This window comes from Lepisosteus oculatus, chromosome 6 (genome assembly GCF_040954835.1).
Source record: "Lepisosteus oculatus isolate fLepOcu1 chromosome 6, fLepOcu1.hap2, whole genome shotgun sequence".
Taxonomy (NCBI): Eukaryota; Metazoa; Chordata; class Actinopteri; order Semionotiformes; family Lepisosteidae; genus Lepisosteus; species Lepisosteus oculatus.
In genome coordinates, this window is record NC_090701.1 from 27,201,195 (window position 1) to 27,218,082 (window position 16,888).

Here is a 16,888-nt window from a genome sequence, read left to right on the forward strand (position 1 = left end):
TGTTCAATGTGTCTTAATGCTCAAGATCACCACAGTGTGTGTGTGTTCTGAATTTGCAGTGGGTGGGATGTACAGTATGTGCATTAGGTTTCAATTTCAGTGGCGAATGCCATGCCTTCTGCAGTCTGTATGATTTAGTGGGCTGTGATTTTGTCGTGATTCACTGCTATGTTTTTATTTGTGCATACTGTACTAATTATACACTTTAGTACTTAATTAGTAATGTTAGGTAGTGCTTTATAAGTGCTTTCTGAAGTCTTTGCAAGCATGTGGGACATGCTTAATGCTGTATCTTTATAAAGAAAAACGGCCCCTGTTATTTAGAATTAACCAATTAGCCCATATTTTACTTTGCCAGTTTCTGCTTAACTGTACTGGACTCCTTCCTGTCTTTCAATGTGCTTAAAGTAAAACTGATTCTAGTGATGGCTATTCATCATGTTGTTGTTGCGATGTAGTAATGCAAATCCCCTTCACAGGGTCACAGTCTCTCTTGTAGACTAATAAGGGCCATGGTAAATCTACTCTCATCAAGGCCCAGGACAGGTAAGTGCACTCTGAGCTGAAGAAGATAAACTGGCTGTATGAATCAAGCAATTAAATCTGGCACTAAATCAATGGGAGCCATGCACAGGCGGGTAGGACTGCCTGCAGGAGGGGCGAGGGAGACGGAGAGATCAGTGCAGAGCGTGGAGCCAGTCGGCTCAGGGTGCAGAAGAACCTGCTCAACTGAGCTGAGCCCGTTTGTCTGACTTTGCCGTTCGCTTGACTGCTAATCGATCCATGTCTTATATATGTCTTTCATCGCGCACGTGCAGCCTGTGTCCCAGTAACAGATACTATCTGACGGGCTGTCCTTGCTGGTGCCTTAAAATGGCTGGTAACTCTGGTGTACAGTATCTACGTGTGCCAAGTAAGTACCCAGTCCTGCCTTTGTTGCTGTGTGTCGGCTCTGTTCAACAGACAGTGTTGCTGGCGTCCAAGAAGAAGATGTCTACCAACCGAGAGACCAATTACTTTCCGCCCTTCCGAAATGCATTAGCCCCATTGCTGGTGCCAAAGCAACTAGCGTGCCGTGATGCCCATCGGTTTCCAGTACTTTCACGGCACAGCCCTCAGCAAATGCACGCAGACTGAGGGCTCCTTAATGTTTTATAATGGAGTGTGTTAATGTCAGAGCAGGCTGCTGCTCATGTCAGATTGATTCCAGCTAGGAGGAGGAAAAGAGCAAAGCCTAGAAACGAGATTAATTTAATAAAAGACAAAGTTTTGAAGTACTGCACTAAATACATTGACTGTTATTTCATTGTCTTTTCATTGAGTTCAAAAAGCCAACCGAAGCCAAGACCAGTACCTCAGCACAACCAGAGGGGAAGATGATATCATTCCTGTTCATGTGTCGTGTTTGATGCTCTTTTCAGATGCATTTTCCATTCTCAGTGAAACTGAATTTTCAGGTCATTGATGCTCATGCTCAGGGTTGTCGTAACCCAAGATCATATTCTTCCTGTTTAGGAAACAAGCTGTATGTACAGTATGTGCTACTGATTCCGTTTGTTGTGTTGGGCATGTGATTTGCATTTGAAAAACTTTTGGTCAGATCTCAACCCAGTTTTTTTTTTAAGGACAGTCAATGCAATCTCTTTGAAAGTAGATTGCCGCAACAGGTCAATGCAAACAGACACATAGCATTTTTTATATGACACGTGTGTGTATACAGTAACTTCATTACATTACAGTTCATTTTAAGAACTTAAAAGAAGGAGTTTGAATCCTGATAAAGGATTAACCTAACATGTATTTTATTACTAACTAGCTATTTGTTTTTTAATAGATATAACTAAAATTAAAAAGACCCTTTACATGTTTTAATGAGAGGAGGCTACTCAGCCCATTTTGTCATCAAGATATTTCGTGAAGAATCAGAATGAAACAGCATTAACTACGGCAGAGCGTCTCACTTTTGTACAGTTCATGGCATAACCAACACCCCCTGTTCTTATTCCTGTTCTTTACATTCTTGTTCTTCTTCCTAGTGTGTACCACAAGAAAATGGGTTCAGGTCTTTTAATCTGTTTTAAATAACAAGCCTGGGTTAACTTTGGTCACTCCTTTCTAGATTCCTTCTAGAGCAGAAGTGTGATAGTGACAACTGAAGAGTATTCTAGATGAAGGAGTACTGGCACATTCATAAACCTTAATTTCTGACCTGTCTGGGTACCCTGAAACAGAGAGAAGGGAGAGCTAGCTTTAAATGCAGTCTCAATCCTTTAACTCTTGTCTGATCTAATTTAGCTGGATTGGAACAGGGTTGCTGTCCGCTTGACTGAGTGCTGAAATGGCACGCAAATTCCTCCCTCCACGCGCACTCAACACCCACCCTTGGCCGTCTGCACAATACAGCACAGCACAGACACAACCACAAAGCTGCCAGCAAGCACACTGCTGTTGTTCTCCATATTTCTCTCTTATTCACACATGATTGCCAGTGTTGGTATCAAGGACATGATGTGTGTACTATAATAGTACAATACTGTAATACTGTTCCGTTAAATTAGACATCTGTTGTAGTGACACATCAGTACACAGTGCGGGCATTTTATCTTCAAAACAGACATGATTCAGACTCCAGCTTGAATACAAATCTGCAATCAAAATTATATATTGGGGTACACCTACAGAACATAAGGTACTGTAGACCTCAGTTCCGCATCTGTCAGAGTGTTTTTAGTGTTTACTTTGTTTGCACTTAACATTTCATCTCACATCCCAGCACAGAGACACATGAAGAAAACACATTTGTGGCACAAATACACCAGCACCCATTTAAAATGCATTTTCTGTGTAATCCAGTTACCACCTCACAAAACAAGTATTATTCCCCTGGAAGCAAATGAAAATATCCCAGGACACACAGATGGGCTGAACGAAATGGGAGATGCAGAGGTGTGCATTTCTTGCTGACATATCACTGGTTTCTCATTCATTCTGTGTTGTGGGATTGTGCTGTTGAACTGCAGCAGCTGTCCCTGCCAGTAAGTGTTAATTGGATTGATGTATTGTTGATACAGCTGGTATTGTACTGTTCCCAGTGAATAGTGTGGCTCCAATGCAGGCAAGATGAGTGGAAGTCTGAAGAGCCTATGCTGGTGTTTTTATATATCTTTTTTTGCTATAGTGTGTTGCTTAATGATTTTAACACTTGAAGCTTGCAATTTGGCATAGTTTTGAAATATGTTTATTCTGAAGAAGTGTCAAGCAGAGAGAAAGTTTGTCTCTTCAGATCTTAACTTTGAATCATATATACATTGCTGAGTCCTTTTTATATATAAACCACTGGGGTGGTCAACCTTTTGTTTTAGCATATAGAGATGAAATGTTGTGACAGGAAGAAAAATATATGTGGATGTCAGAATGATCAGCTACACAGAATGTCAAACAGTTTGGCTCTTGACAGTGTAAACAATGATCTTCAGTGTCACAGAGTTCTGTGTTACTTTAAATATGAGAAAAAATATTCTTAGTTCCTAATAGGAATTTACCAAGTTTAATTCTTGACTAGCTTGTTAGAACACCACAAAACATTTTCGCTGTCCCAGTTTTAGTTAAGGCAGTGGAATATTGGGCAAAATGTCATGCATATTTTAGTATTTCTGTCCATAGATACTGTACATGACCTTTGGGGGTGTAGAGAAAGACAGAAAAAGAGAAGGCTACCGCATATTGTTGTTGCTCTGATGACTGAATTAACAGTTGGCAGAGTGGCACAGTGGTTAGCTTTGTTGCCTCACAGTGCTGTAGCACCTGGTTTTTACTTTGGGATGCTAAATGTATGGAGTTTGTATGTTTGTTTACTTGGATTTCCTCTTGTTGTTTACGTGTGATTCCTCTGGTTGCCCCAGTTTCCTCCCAGAGCCAAAGACATACAGTATTGGTTAGTTGGCTTTTGGGAAAATTGGCTCTGGTATGAGTGTGTGAATGCCCTGTGATGGACTGGCATCACATCCAAGGTGTACCCTGTACCCTGTACCCTGTGCCCTGGCTCTGGCTTTTCTATAACACCAAATTGTTTGAAGCAGTCAGAAAATGGATGGATGGATATTTCACTCAGATCATCATGTTCTCCGTCTCCCATTTTGTAACAAGTTCAGGATAAAATTTGTAAAGAAATTTAAGGAAAGGAACAAGATCCAAAGCATGAACAATATATGCACATTGAGTTTATAAAATCTAGGCAGGCTTCAATGATAACTAAAATATAACCCACCACAATAATCCATTTAGCTGGAAAAATTTACAATGGTGAAATCCAGTTTAGAGTAACTCAGTTATGAGTAATTGCTTTTGCGTGGTTTTGCAGAGATAAGGCACTTACAGTATGTTGTAGGTTTCATTTCACATTTTTTTACAGGAAGCAAGGACTTCAGTTTTAAACACAGCACAACATGCATGCTCCACCTCCACATCTGCAATCCGGTCTGTTCCTTCTTCTTTCAGGGGTTGTATTGATTCACGTAATTGAAAATTGGTTTTGATTATGAGAACAGAACTGCATGCTATAAGATTATTATTAAACTATAGTAGAAGCTGAAATATTCTTGGAGTATGGAAGTTGAAGTATGATTATATAAAATGAAGTATGATTTGAGGATATAAAAAGAATTAAGATTATATAAGATTAAGTATAATCAGAGGGTATAAAATTTGATAACAATGTACAAGTTAAAGTATCTATACTCAACTCATGAAAATAATATGCAACATGAAATATGATATAAGTTTGATACTAGGATAGAGTCATTTTGCTTGTAAAATTCCAAGCACTAATGGGCCTACTGTCCTCATTAACCTTTCTAATGGATTCTCTCTTGGGGTACTAATCACCCACCACACCAATGTAAGACAACACTGGCTTTATGTCATTACCACAGGACCTCCTGTTGGCTTTATACAAGCCTGATTAAAAAAAAAATCAAATCCATGTGAAAAGCAAAACTTAGTTTGAAGAAAAAACTGTTTAGTAAAGCTGATGTGTACACTTTTGTGTACCAAAAGTTCCATCAGGCTGTCATCTTACCTTTACTAATTACTAATGTATTGATTAAAGGGTCTCACTTATTAGTTCTTCAAATCCCTGCAACATTGGGTGGATTAATATGCCTATTTGAGGTGTATTAGTCTACTCAGTGTTGCAGGGAGCCTCAGCGTATTTTTCTTTAGTATGACTGGTCTTCTGTTTGTTCAGGTGTCATGAAAGGTTAAAGGAGGGAAGCGCACAAGTCTAGGGCATGTATTTAACATGAAACAGCATGAGGCCTATGCTGGAGAGACCAACAATAAATTTTGCATGAGAGTCAGAGAAGCAGAGAGAGAGATGTAAATGCTGTACAATCAGGCGTATATGTCTGTATGTGTGTGTGCATGGATGAGTAGAATTTGTTTCATAGCTCTTTAATATGATTGCTCTTACACTGAGGATAGAGTATTGATTTAGCAGTGAACAGCAAGCGATTTTATTTGCCAGAGCAAGTGAGGTGAGCTCTCGAAAGCACACAGGACACTGCCCAAAATGCCCTGTAGTTAGTATTGAGACTGAACCTTTGAATGGGGTTCTGGTCAGTCCCTGTCTTTGTCTTCTTTCATTGCCAAATCATTTTTTTTTACAATTAATTGCGAACTCCAAGTTCCATTATTGTTCAAAGAGTTCCATCTCCAATTCAAGCATCATAAAAGGAGTGGGAATTGGGAGAGGGAATTGGAACTGGAAGCCGCAATTCATTTTGAAAAGGAATTGAAAATGGAGCTGAAACCCAGGGTCAGTGATGTAGAACAAATTGCCCTTTTGCCATTTCTGAAGTTTGTTTGCCATATACTCTGCTCTTATCAGCTGGAACTCTGTCTGGACATTCCATGTCCCCTGTTGCTATCTAAAATGCTTGATTGATTCATTTTAGTCTCTATAAACTGATAGGCTTCCAAATGCTTTTACTCCAAATGACATCTGGATAAAAACCAAATACTGCTCTCATTTTACAAGTATAAAAATCATTTTCAGACATTTCATAGCAATTCAGGTTTTTGATGTTTTTTTTTTCAATGGATTTGAGCAATGGCAATTAGAGCTCCAGGAGACACGCAATTTAAAGGATCAAAAATTAAAATGCAGTGGGTGGCAAGAAAATCAGTCGTACTGATGCCTAAACTACCAGAAAAGAAAGAAAAATGTAAACCTGCTCAATTCAGTATTGATTTGTTACTTTACCCCTGTTTGTCTTAGTCACTTGTGTTCATGGGCCACGTTGATTAATTAACACTGAACTGTTATAGCTGCAGCACTTTACTGCATCTAGTAATTAACAAAGAGTGTACATGACTCAAAACAAATCTTTGGCTAATTGCATTAGTTGTTCAATCACTTCATTCATGAGACTCCTCCAGCATAATGCTGTGTCTTAGTTGACAATGGGTACAAAATGAAGCTTCATAGAAACATACTGTAAATGAAGTTCTGGGCCATAGTGTTTAAAAAAACGTCCAAGGTTACATTGTGGACTGGGGTGAGGTCAATGGTCACAGAAACAGCCCAAAAGTTTTGTTGATACTGCTCATACTGAAAACGTCAGGGAATTGCAGTGTGGCCCCTGGCAGCATGTTGGCATGGTGGTTAGTTCTGCTGCATCATGGCTCTGTGTTCCTGAGTTCAATTCTGGAATAGGGTGCCTTCTGTGTGGAGTTTGCATGCTCTCCTGGTAATCAATTTCCATTGAAATTACCCACCTGAACTACATCAATTTCCATAAACAGACTAGAGTAATTGTTGTCTTTATTGTGCTTGTGCTTGTGCATGTGCCTTGCAGAAACTAGTGGCTTCACCTTTGCCTTTGCCTTAAGCTTCTGGGATAGAATCGGAGTTGCCATGACACTTAACAGGAATAAGTGGTTTTCAGGTGATTTATGAGTGGCCACACTTGAAACTTTAAACCACATTTTTGTTATGAAGTTATGATTAAAAATGGATGTATCTTGGTTTTGCATGAATTGGTTTTTACAGGAGGTCAGTCATGCCTGATATGTGAACTGCAACCATTACTTTCAAAGACAAATGATAATTAAAGACAAAGAAGGTCAAGTCAAAAAGCCTTATTCTTATGGAAGGAGCCAATTTCACTTTTGGCTGCAACACTCTGTAAAGCCCCTGCGCTGTCCATCTTCCAGGCTTGTGTTCTCATTAGGTTAGCAGGAAGGTGGGCAGGTGGTACTTTTGGGTGTCATCAGCGTAGTAATGAAAATAAACACTGTGCCCTGAATCTGATTGGCCTTCTACAGTTTCACTGCTGTGCGTAACAGACTCACAGCTGAATGTTGTGGTACAGTATGCTATCCGTGTTGCTGTCTCCCAACTATTTGGAGAATGAAAACATGAATAATGCAAAAATAAATTTCTGTGTTAGCAATACTGTCTATTTCCCCACTCAGAAATGGTTCCCTAAGTAACTTCCTCAGACAAAACCTGCATGTTTTTTAATAGAACCTGCAAAAGTTTCTGAATGTGAAGGAACTGCAAGACACTGATGTTTATTCAGTCAGTTAATTTAATTCCTATATATCACCTTTTAATTCAGAGCATTTTCATAAATACTTTACATTAATTATACATTAAAAAGTACAGTAAGTAAAATATAATAAGACCATGTATAAATGTAAAATTAAAGTATGAAAAAGATTATGAATTGAAGATCATCAAAAATCAGTAGGTTTTAAGGTGATTCAGCTGAGGCTGCATTTTTAATATGGTATCATGCAGCAGAGCTACAATTTTTAGCTTACACTCTGGATTTCTGATTTGTGAATTTTTATTTCCTTGAATTCCCCAAAACAACCAAATAATGGAATCATCCCTTTGCCTGTTCAACAGGCCACACAACTTACCTACCTAAATATATACAGTATACTGTATTCATCAGTTCAAGATTTTTTGAAGAACATGTAGTATGTATATATAAATATATATCACATTTATATTATGTAGCCATTTATCTTTATACAGTTAAAATGATGAGCCAGCTAATGTCATAAACCTTTGTGCTTAAAAAAAACATACCTGTAGCTTTTCACAAGGAAAAGGAAGTCCCAATAGTATTAGGATTTTGTCACAGGCTGTCAGCTAATGCTCATCTGAGAAGCCACAGCTGCAGTTTGTTACTACTGAGATAGACTGCAGCCGTGTCCTCTCCATATAAACTGGTGCAGAGTGAAACGAAACTCATGAACCCAGGAGAAAAAAAAATAGATTAGTGTTAGTGTTAGTGTGTAGTGTGTTTTTTTTCTATTGTTCTAGGAGATTATAAAGAGTGCTGCCTTTCTAGTTTTACGTTCATAACACTCTCACTGTCATTATTGGCTTGGCTTGTTGCAATTGTTTTTTCAGAATAGTTTCTCAACCTGGTTTTCAGAATTTCCTGATCCTGTGATTCAGCAGCTATACCTGGTGTCGCCATTTCAGGCATCAACAACGGAGTATACTGTAGGAGTGTAAGCTAACACATAGTGAATTGACAGGTTTCATATGCTTTATAACTACACTTTGTTAGGAATTCAGTGCATCTCTCTGTGTATTGCTGAGCATTGCTGACATTTTTAATTTGTGTTGGTTTTGAGAGAATCACTCGGCAGATCACAGTAAAAGGATGAATCATTGGTGCTGTAAACAGTACAACTCAGCAGTATTTAATAATTATAGCCCCATTAATGTCAGATTCATAATGCAGGTTTAACAAAAAATGAAACAAAAATGCTGACCTGCTGTTTTTTTTTAATATTGTGTACTGTATACTTAATGACATACATTGTGTACATTTACTAAACAAATATTCAAGGTAAATTCTCAATCATGCTATGGTCTTCCTACATTTTCTGTGCTGCACCTTACTATGCTACACCATGAAAATAACATAATTTACTTTGGTTTATGGAAATGCTGTTTACTATTATCTTTATAAAGTTGCTTGTCTATATAATGTTCTCTTTTTATAGCATATTTCATTTAAAAGAAAGTCTCCAAATACAATAAAACAATACAGATGAGAGCCTACTGTTTTACTAAAGATAATAAATTCAGTCTGTGCTATTAGACCTGCTTTTAAAATGTTTAGAAGAAAAGTCTTTTTACAAGATTCCAAAAAAGACATCAGTAATTGAATCATTGATAGATCTAGGAAAGGAGTTACTACAGGATCCCTTGAGACAATAAGAAGGACTTTTTGACAGAGAACAAGCTCTGTTGTGGTATATACTGACAGAGCAAATCCTTGATGTATGTTGGTCCAGGTCATTAACTGCCTTAAATGTATACAATGAAATCTTGTAATCGATTCAACATTTAGCTGGTAATCAGTGGAGTGATGCTAGGATTAAAGATATACGATGATGTTTTTTTGACCTTGTTAAAACCTTTGCTTCACTGTTTTGAATGCGGTTGAGCCTGTGCAGCAGCTTTGCAGTCAATCCAGATAACGGAGCATTACAATAATCAAGCCTTGAAGAAATAAAAGAATGTAGCAGTTTCTCCACATCAGATCTACATAGGGATGGCCTGAGGCGAGCGGTATTTTGCAGGCACAAACAATTAACTCTGCATGAGCTTCAAAAGACATTTATGAATTGGCATTATCCCATAACCATTAATTTAGTTGTGTATACTGGCCTGATTCAGAGAACCCAATTATAAGTTTTCTATGAATTAATTAAGAAAATGCAGCTGCTGTCATAGATTGTGTCCCTCAAATGCAAAAACTACTTTTGCTTACTAGCCAACTACTGTATGCCACCTAGCATAGGAGCCCTGCTAGGACTCACAACAGGTTTTTTTTCCATCTCCCAGATCCACCTGTGCACAAACAGACCAGGCAAGACAGTTATCCTGCATAATATCCTCTTTATATACAGTAATCCATCTTCTCCTCACATAAAAGTATCCATATAACACAGAAACTCATACAACGTCCAACTCCAGCACAAAGCACAGAACACTATATAACTTGTTCATAGAGCAGTACAAGAGCCCCATCCACCCCAGTTATGAGAAGCAAATGTTCCAAAAGAACAGTCTGACATTGCTGTACTCCAAAACCAGATCTGGTCGAGGCCTTGACGTCCCTCGTTATGCCACTGCAAAGAAACTGTGTAGTTTCAGTTATCCTCCTAAGGCCAGATTGAACAAAGTGTCCCTTTTGAGTCCAGCATCAGAGTGCTGGGGAAGAAGATGATGCCAGTGCCTTCCTCAGCTGTTCTCTGTTGAATCCCTTTTGTCTGAGTCCTTTTCTGGGTCCAGCGCCATAATCTGTGTCTATCTGTCTGCTCTCCGCCTTCTCCAAAGTTCTATTAGTTCTCCTGACTGGGGCTTTTTGAAGCCCTCTTAATCATGGCTCATGACCATTCTCAGGGTGGGTGGATGTATTGGATGTGGGCTGAGCTTACTGCCTCGGGCTCATTCTGACTGCCTCTGTAACTGTCACTTGACAATGTGTCTACCTTGTCCAAAGGCAAAACTTCAGTGTGGTGTTCGCTCGGCGGAGAGGGGCATTGGCTGTCACCTGACTTCTATTGATGTTTTGTACAATTCAAGAGCAAAGAAGATGGCAAGCAAGATAACCACTCCCACCCTGGTTACAACCTGTCTCATAAACTTCCCTCAGGAAGATGTTACTGCTCTATTAAAACCAGAACCACCCAGTATCTGAGCAGATTCTTTCCTTAGAGTTTCTTTTTACTTAACCAGAATTCCTAATTATACAGTATGTGTCCTGTATGAATTATGTCTATTGTCTTGTTTGTGTATGGTATATGCAGGATGTCTTTTTAGCTCCTAGTACACCAGAGTAAATCCCTTATACGTAATGTACTTGGCAAATCGAGGTGATTGTGTTTCTGATATGGTAACAGAGAGCCAAAGATAATTCTCTCAATGGCGTAATAAAATTCAGAATCCTAGCATATCTCTGTTCGCAGAACTCAGATCTAACTTAAGAAGAAAGCAGTTTAAGAGCCTGAGTCAGCAGCCATCAGGATAGCCAGTTAAGGCAGTTTCTGGACTTGAGTAGATCAGAAACCAGACTGAAAATTTTCAAAAAGCAATAAGTGAGATTGGAGTCGACATGCTACCATTTTTTTTGTGCAACACAGGAAATTTAATTACTTAATAGCTGTCTACTGTGAACGAATGGTAAGGTCTCAGAAAAGCACAATTAAGCAAGAACAATTAGTGTAAAATGAAGAAGTACAGTATAATTGCCATTCATATCCTAATGTGTCCTGTGGCTCCAGCATGGAGGCCACAGGGAGGACACAGCCTAACCCTTATTTCTGGATAAGAAAAAGAGACAAATGTGTTTACTCAGGCAGCAACACAGTTCTTCAGCTGTATGTCCCTGAAAAAGAGGGAGCCACACACTAACAGGTCGTCCCTGCTCATTTCAGCCAGACCTCCCCTGACTCTCCCTATTGCCCTAACCTTGGACTATAGCCTTTCCTACACCCTGAAACACCCCTTTCAAGACCTGCGGCTCAGCATTCCTTACTTAGCATCTCCTCAGTGGACTCATCTGTTAAGGCTGGAGGCCTGAGCCCATGTGCTCTAGAGAAATGCTTTTGTTTCTGTTATAAGGAGCTTAAAACAGTGTATGAGTAGAGACTGTGAAAACATATTTATTTGTACAATCCTTTGATCCTCAAAGGAATCAAAGTTAATAAATATTAACCGCACATTAAGTAGCTCTTCAACACCAAAGCCGCAGCTTTCTGCAACAAAGACCAGCTTTTTGTGTTGTTCTCTCTTTTCAGGTCAGCTGCAGCCTGATTCCTGTTAGAGATGATCACTCTCTCTCACTGTAGCCTCTGATCTCCTTATTCTTTTGCCTTAAATAAAGTACAGTTGTATTACACCTGGATGGATAGATTTCAGTGCTCTTATGTTCACCACATGGAAAACCTTAAAAACCTCTCTGCAAGATTAACATTCCTTTTCAGTTTCATTGTTACTTATTTGTTCTTTGCAGATCAGAGCAGGCTGCAGGAATCCAGCTTTTGTTGGCTACATGTCCACATGCTCTCGTTTTCTTATTTAAATAAAGCAGGGGAGTGCAGGAGAGCAGAGATTGAGTTGAGCTGGAGGTTGGCTCCTCCATCTCTGTGATTTGCAATGCAAAACTGCACAGATCCCATGCTGCTAGGAAACAGGATCTGCGTTTGACTTTCACCGTCACAGCCACAGATTGTCAGGAGCTGGGCTGGAGCTACGACAGAGTAATTGAGTCTTGTCTGTGGGCGTAATAAGTGTGATTACGTTGGCAAACTATTCATCTGGTGCTTACGTTTTGCAGAAATAATCTAAAAAAAGTAGGTTTTGAATGTGTAGCTGCCCAGCAGAGAATGCAGTTTTGTCCCTGGCTGGTGTTTAACAGGTATTTATAGTGAGATGTTTCTAATAAGGTATGATATTGAAAGGGTGAGGGTGTACTTATTTCCAGTAACTAAATTGGCGGTACCCCTGTGTGAACCAAAATTAAGATGTACAACAGCTTTTGGTCCAGTGTAAAGAAAAAAAACCTTTTCCAATAAATACTGGAAAAAAATACTGGTGATTTCACAGTTTGGCAATGGACAGCACAAGTCATTTGGGAGCCTGACATTGTAAACACTGGTCCTATACACATATATACAGTATGTAAACACTGTCATACTAAACACATCCTACTGTACCTTCTCATATTTTACTGATGCACATTGCTATATAACATCATAAACACTGCACTGTCATACTGTGCTCACACAATGCTGTGTGCTACATCTTACATCGTACTATGCTTACATTTGTTGCTGCTCTGTAGCGTTGTAATTTGCAAGCAATTAACTGTCTCCTGCTGCAGCAGCCACGTGCTGCCTGGCTTTAATTGAGTTCCTGTCAATAGTGAATGGATCTTGTGGAGTACAAGACTTTTTAGACCATGTTGCTTAATTGGAGAGCGACTCATCTTCATAGCAATACATTACAATAAAGTCATTGTCTTTTGCAGGAACATATATTTTTGGAGCTCTCGTGAAGATACTCTACCATTCATAAGATTACTGCAAGGAGTACCCCTGCAACTACAGTACAGCTTTCATATGAGGAATAATGATTCTTGGAATGTCTTCACCTATTTACATAAATGGCACTAAAGTAAAGTGCATTAACTATCTACTACTGTAACTGCTTCCATATATGCTACTATTCTATCTCGTATTCGTATAGCATTGCTGTACAACAGGATGACAGAGGGGTGCTGGTTGTTCCTGTGGCTGCCCTTACTGTACAGGTACAAACTGTTCATTTTAAACACAGTTGGTACTATTAGTTATAACAGTTTAGACTGCCATACTTGATTTTAATTAGTGGATATGTTACAAACCTCTACATTCCCATATGTTTTCATTCTACTGTACCAACATCTTAGTACCAGTTACTCATGATTGGAAAAATAATCTGAGATCATTTGAATAAAAAATCAATAAGGGTGTAGGGTAGGACATTTATGTACGGGATAGTATATGTAAAGTATGCTATCACAAAGGTAACCATGAATTCATATTATATGGTAATTAAATGCATGCAGTGGCATCCATTAAAAGACATTATTAAAGTGCCCTTATCAATCCTGTTTATTGTATGTAGACAGTTTCATATGATCAGAAAGAAAAATAAATAAATCTCTCAGGAAAAGGGCATGGCTTATCCCCTATCCTGCAAATATAATTCATCCCTAATCAATTAGGGAAGTCAATTTGTTAGTTACCTTTATCATATCCTTTAGAATAGTATTGCTTTTATAAATATTACCTTTATAACTTCCAGATAATTTTCTGTATTTCAGATTGTCTGAAGACTTCTTTCCATTTATCATATATTTATATTGGAAATTACACAAAACCCAGCCATGCAATTCATATAGTTTTTTACTTATTTTATTTTACTTATTTCCCATTTGACATATTATCCAGCAATCTTAGTGTGTTTAATTGTGGGGATAGTAAGATATAACTTCCAGCTATCAGCAGCTCTCTTAAAAAGCTACCTCTGGTTATCATGATTAAAGTAATTTCATTAATAAGAGGCAAACATTAGTACTTGTGGGTCACTGTGAGATGAGGGTAGCAGTGTTGAGCAGTGGTTAGGGTTCTAGTCATCAGCCAAAAATAGTAATTGATATGAAAATTGCAGGTAGATTGTATGTAACAGGAAATTCCTGATGTTCTGTTCCTTGGAGCTTTTTCTAGGGGTTCCTGTTCTTATAATTCTGGTGTACTGCAGCAGAGCTGCGCAGTCGGTCGACGCTTATTAGGCAGAGTGGTGGAAATTCCTGACCTCCCAAGCTGCTACAAACGTCTGTTTGAGGGAAGACAGCTCTTATTCTGAGGTCTCAATTGTTGTCACGCAGTTTTCAGAAAGAAAAGATTCACCCCAAGGAAGGAAAACAAGAAAGGAAAGAGGCATGGAGTCTTTGTACAGTGGCTGTTGCTTGTTCTGCCGTGGATTCAGAGCAGGGAGTTCCCAGCAGGAGTAGGACAGTGAAGGGCCACCTGGCCCATTGAGAGGCTGTGCTGGGAGGTACTGTGTGTGTGGTGCTAGGGGCAGGGGTCTGCACTGAAGGCTCAGCAGCAGGTGTCCCTCTACAAGCTTCCTCCTGCTTAATTGAGGTCTGAGTCTTCAGCACAGGACTGGCTCACTTCCTTTGTTGTCCCAGATGGGAAATTTGCATTGCAGGCAGGTACAAGGCATAACAAAAAACATAATACGTCTATCACGACATGAACCTGTTCACAAATAAGAAGCTTACATGCATAAGATACGAAGAGGTTAGCAGCTTGAGTAATCTTTTTAATTAAAAAAAACAGAAAATGGGTCACCATTGTGTGAGATAGGTAAGATACATGCGTGATGATATCGAAAAATAAATAAAAAGTAAAATACCCAATCATCCATCCACTTTCTGACCGCATCTTCCAGTTCAGGGTCATGGGGAAGCCAGAACCAGCCCAAGCAAGCAGTGGGCACAAGGCAGGGTACATCCTGGACAGGATCCCAGTCCATCACAGGGAGGACACACGGACATGCAAACATAAACTCACACCTAGAAACAATATTCCCAGAAGCCAGTTAACCTTCCAGTTTGTTTTGGACTATTGGAACAAAACCCCAGAGAAAACCCACATGAATACAAGAAGAAAATACAAACTCCATGCAGGTAACACCCCAGGAATTGAACCCAGGATCCCAGCACTGCGAGGCAGCAATGTTAAATACTGCACCCCGGTGCTGCCCAATATCCAATCAGATGTTCAAATTAAGTGGGAATAAATTATACCTTAGTTCTATCTCACTTAAATGTGGGTAGTCTAAATCAACACCCTGATGGAAGGATCTCAGACTCGAAGTGGTCGTGAGAATCAATTATTATATTGGGCTATCACACTATTTGTTTGCCATAGCTTCTGGGGACTGGTGTTGGGCTGTTTCACTAACTGGAGGCTCATTTTTTCTTTTTGGTTTCTGAGTAATGTTACATATTAACCTCATCAAGCTTGGGACAAAATCCCGGCAAATCAACTTTCATAAGATGGCAAATGAACTTGAGAAAATAACTTATGGTCTGGCCTAAATGTGTGGTGTTTGCACTATCTATACTCTAGGTCTTGATCTCCTTATGGAACCTGAGAACAAAAACGTCACTCATTCAAGATTTTGAAGTCCCCACAGTCTGCTTTTGTAACAGGACAAAAGAAACTGAGTTTTTTAAGCTCTTTGCGCAACATACTTTGCAGTCCAGCAGTTAGTGTGGTTGATGGTTTTTTAATTCAGGACTCTGCAGGTGCTGTAGAGATGTCTTCCAGAGGTTTGACTACTAATATTGGATTCTGTTGTACAATTGAGGAGTTAAGATGTATGAAGCGTGTTGTTCGGTGTTAGAGGAGCAGTTCAGCTTGTTCTGTTCACAAGTGTGTGAATGTACGTATACTGTCCGTATGTCACAAGTCAAACATTAACAGATTGGTTCCTTTTAAAGTAGCAGTATTTTATTTTTGTATTTACCGGGTTAGAAAACACAATCAACTACAATACGGCACTGTGTAAAACAATTACGTTCAGTGCAGCAGAATTAAATGCAGCACATCATAATACACTGCCAATGCGATTTGCTCTAGTACAGTGGTTTTCAATCTCCTTCAGAATTGTCATTTTCTGTCTCAATATGACCACTATCCTTCATTTCAAGGGTCTCCATCGCTGATCCTGAAGAGCCCCTGTGCAGTAGGTTTTATAGACAGCCATGTAATCACCTGTTTTTAAAGATCTGAGACTATTAATCAATTAAATATGCATTTTTTTAAAACTGAATAAATTAGAGATAATTTGAGACCAATAATAAAGACCATTCAATCCTCAAGGCCCAGTGTTGCCTTCATTGAACAAATTGCTTCTTTAATTGATCCATAGCTAACAGGTGTTTGTATCTAAAAAACGAAGTGTTTCGGGGTGACCTATAAATTTATTTATATTTATTTTTCTTTACCATGGTTTCTCAAGGCCTACATCCAGTTTTACCAAACAGACTTAACCACGGTTTTACATTACTTCTCTGTGTAAACACACTGCAAACGTGGTGTGGGTTACTTTCCTTGTATGTTGTTGAAGGCCTCGCTATAGACTCTGCAGAAGTTTATAGCCCATTTGTCTGAATGTCTGACTTGTCTGTCAGAATTGTATGTCTCAATTATGAGAAGCGCCAAGAAAAATTTACCAGTCACTTTGTATAAATTGTCTGCCGGACTAAAGCCTGTGCATTTAGTTTCCAGA

The 16,888-nt window shown here is 39.0% G+C and overlaps 2 protein-coding genes across 5 annotated transcripts in view; one reads left to right on the forward strand and one right to left on the reverse strand.

Annotated features, from left to right (window-relative positions):
• c6h8orf82 (chromosome 6 C8orf82 homolog) overlaps nt 1-16,888 on the reverse strand; it is a 42,148-nt gene that overhangs the window by 24,546 nt on the left and 714 nt on the right. Inside the window, exon 2 of one of the 2 annotated variants that reach the window (XM_069191128.1) lies at nt 15,005-15,164. The exons of the other annotated variant lie outside the window; for it this stretch is intronic. The gene's annotated coding sequence lies outside the window, so the exon portion shown is untranslated. The remainder of the gene's footprint in view (nt 1-15,004; nt 15,165-16,888) is intronic. 2 annotated transcript variants of the gene reach the window in all.
• arhgap39 (Rho GTPase activating protein 39) overlaps nt 1-16,888 on the forward strand; it is a 140,568-nt gene that overhangs the window by 19,208 nt on the left and 104,472 nt on the right. The window lies entirely within an intron of this gene.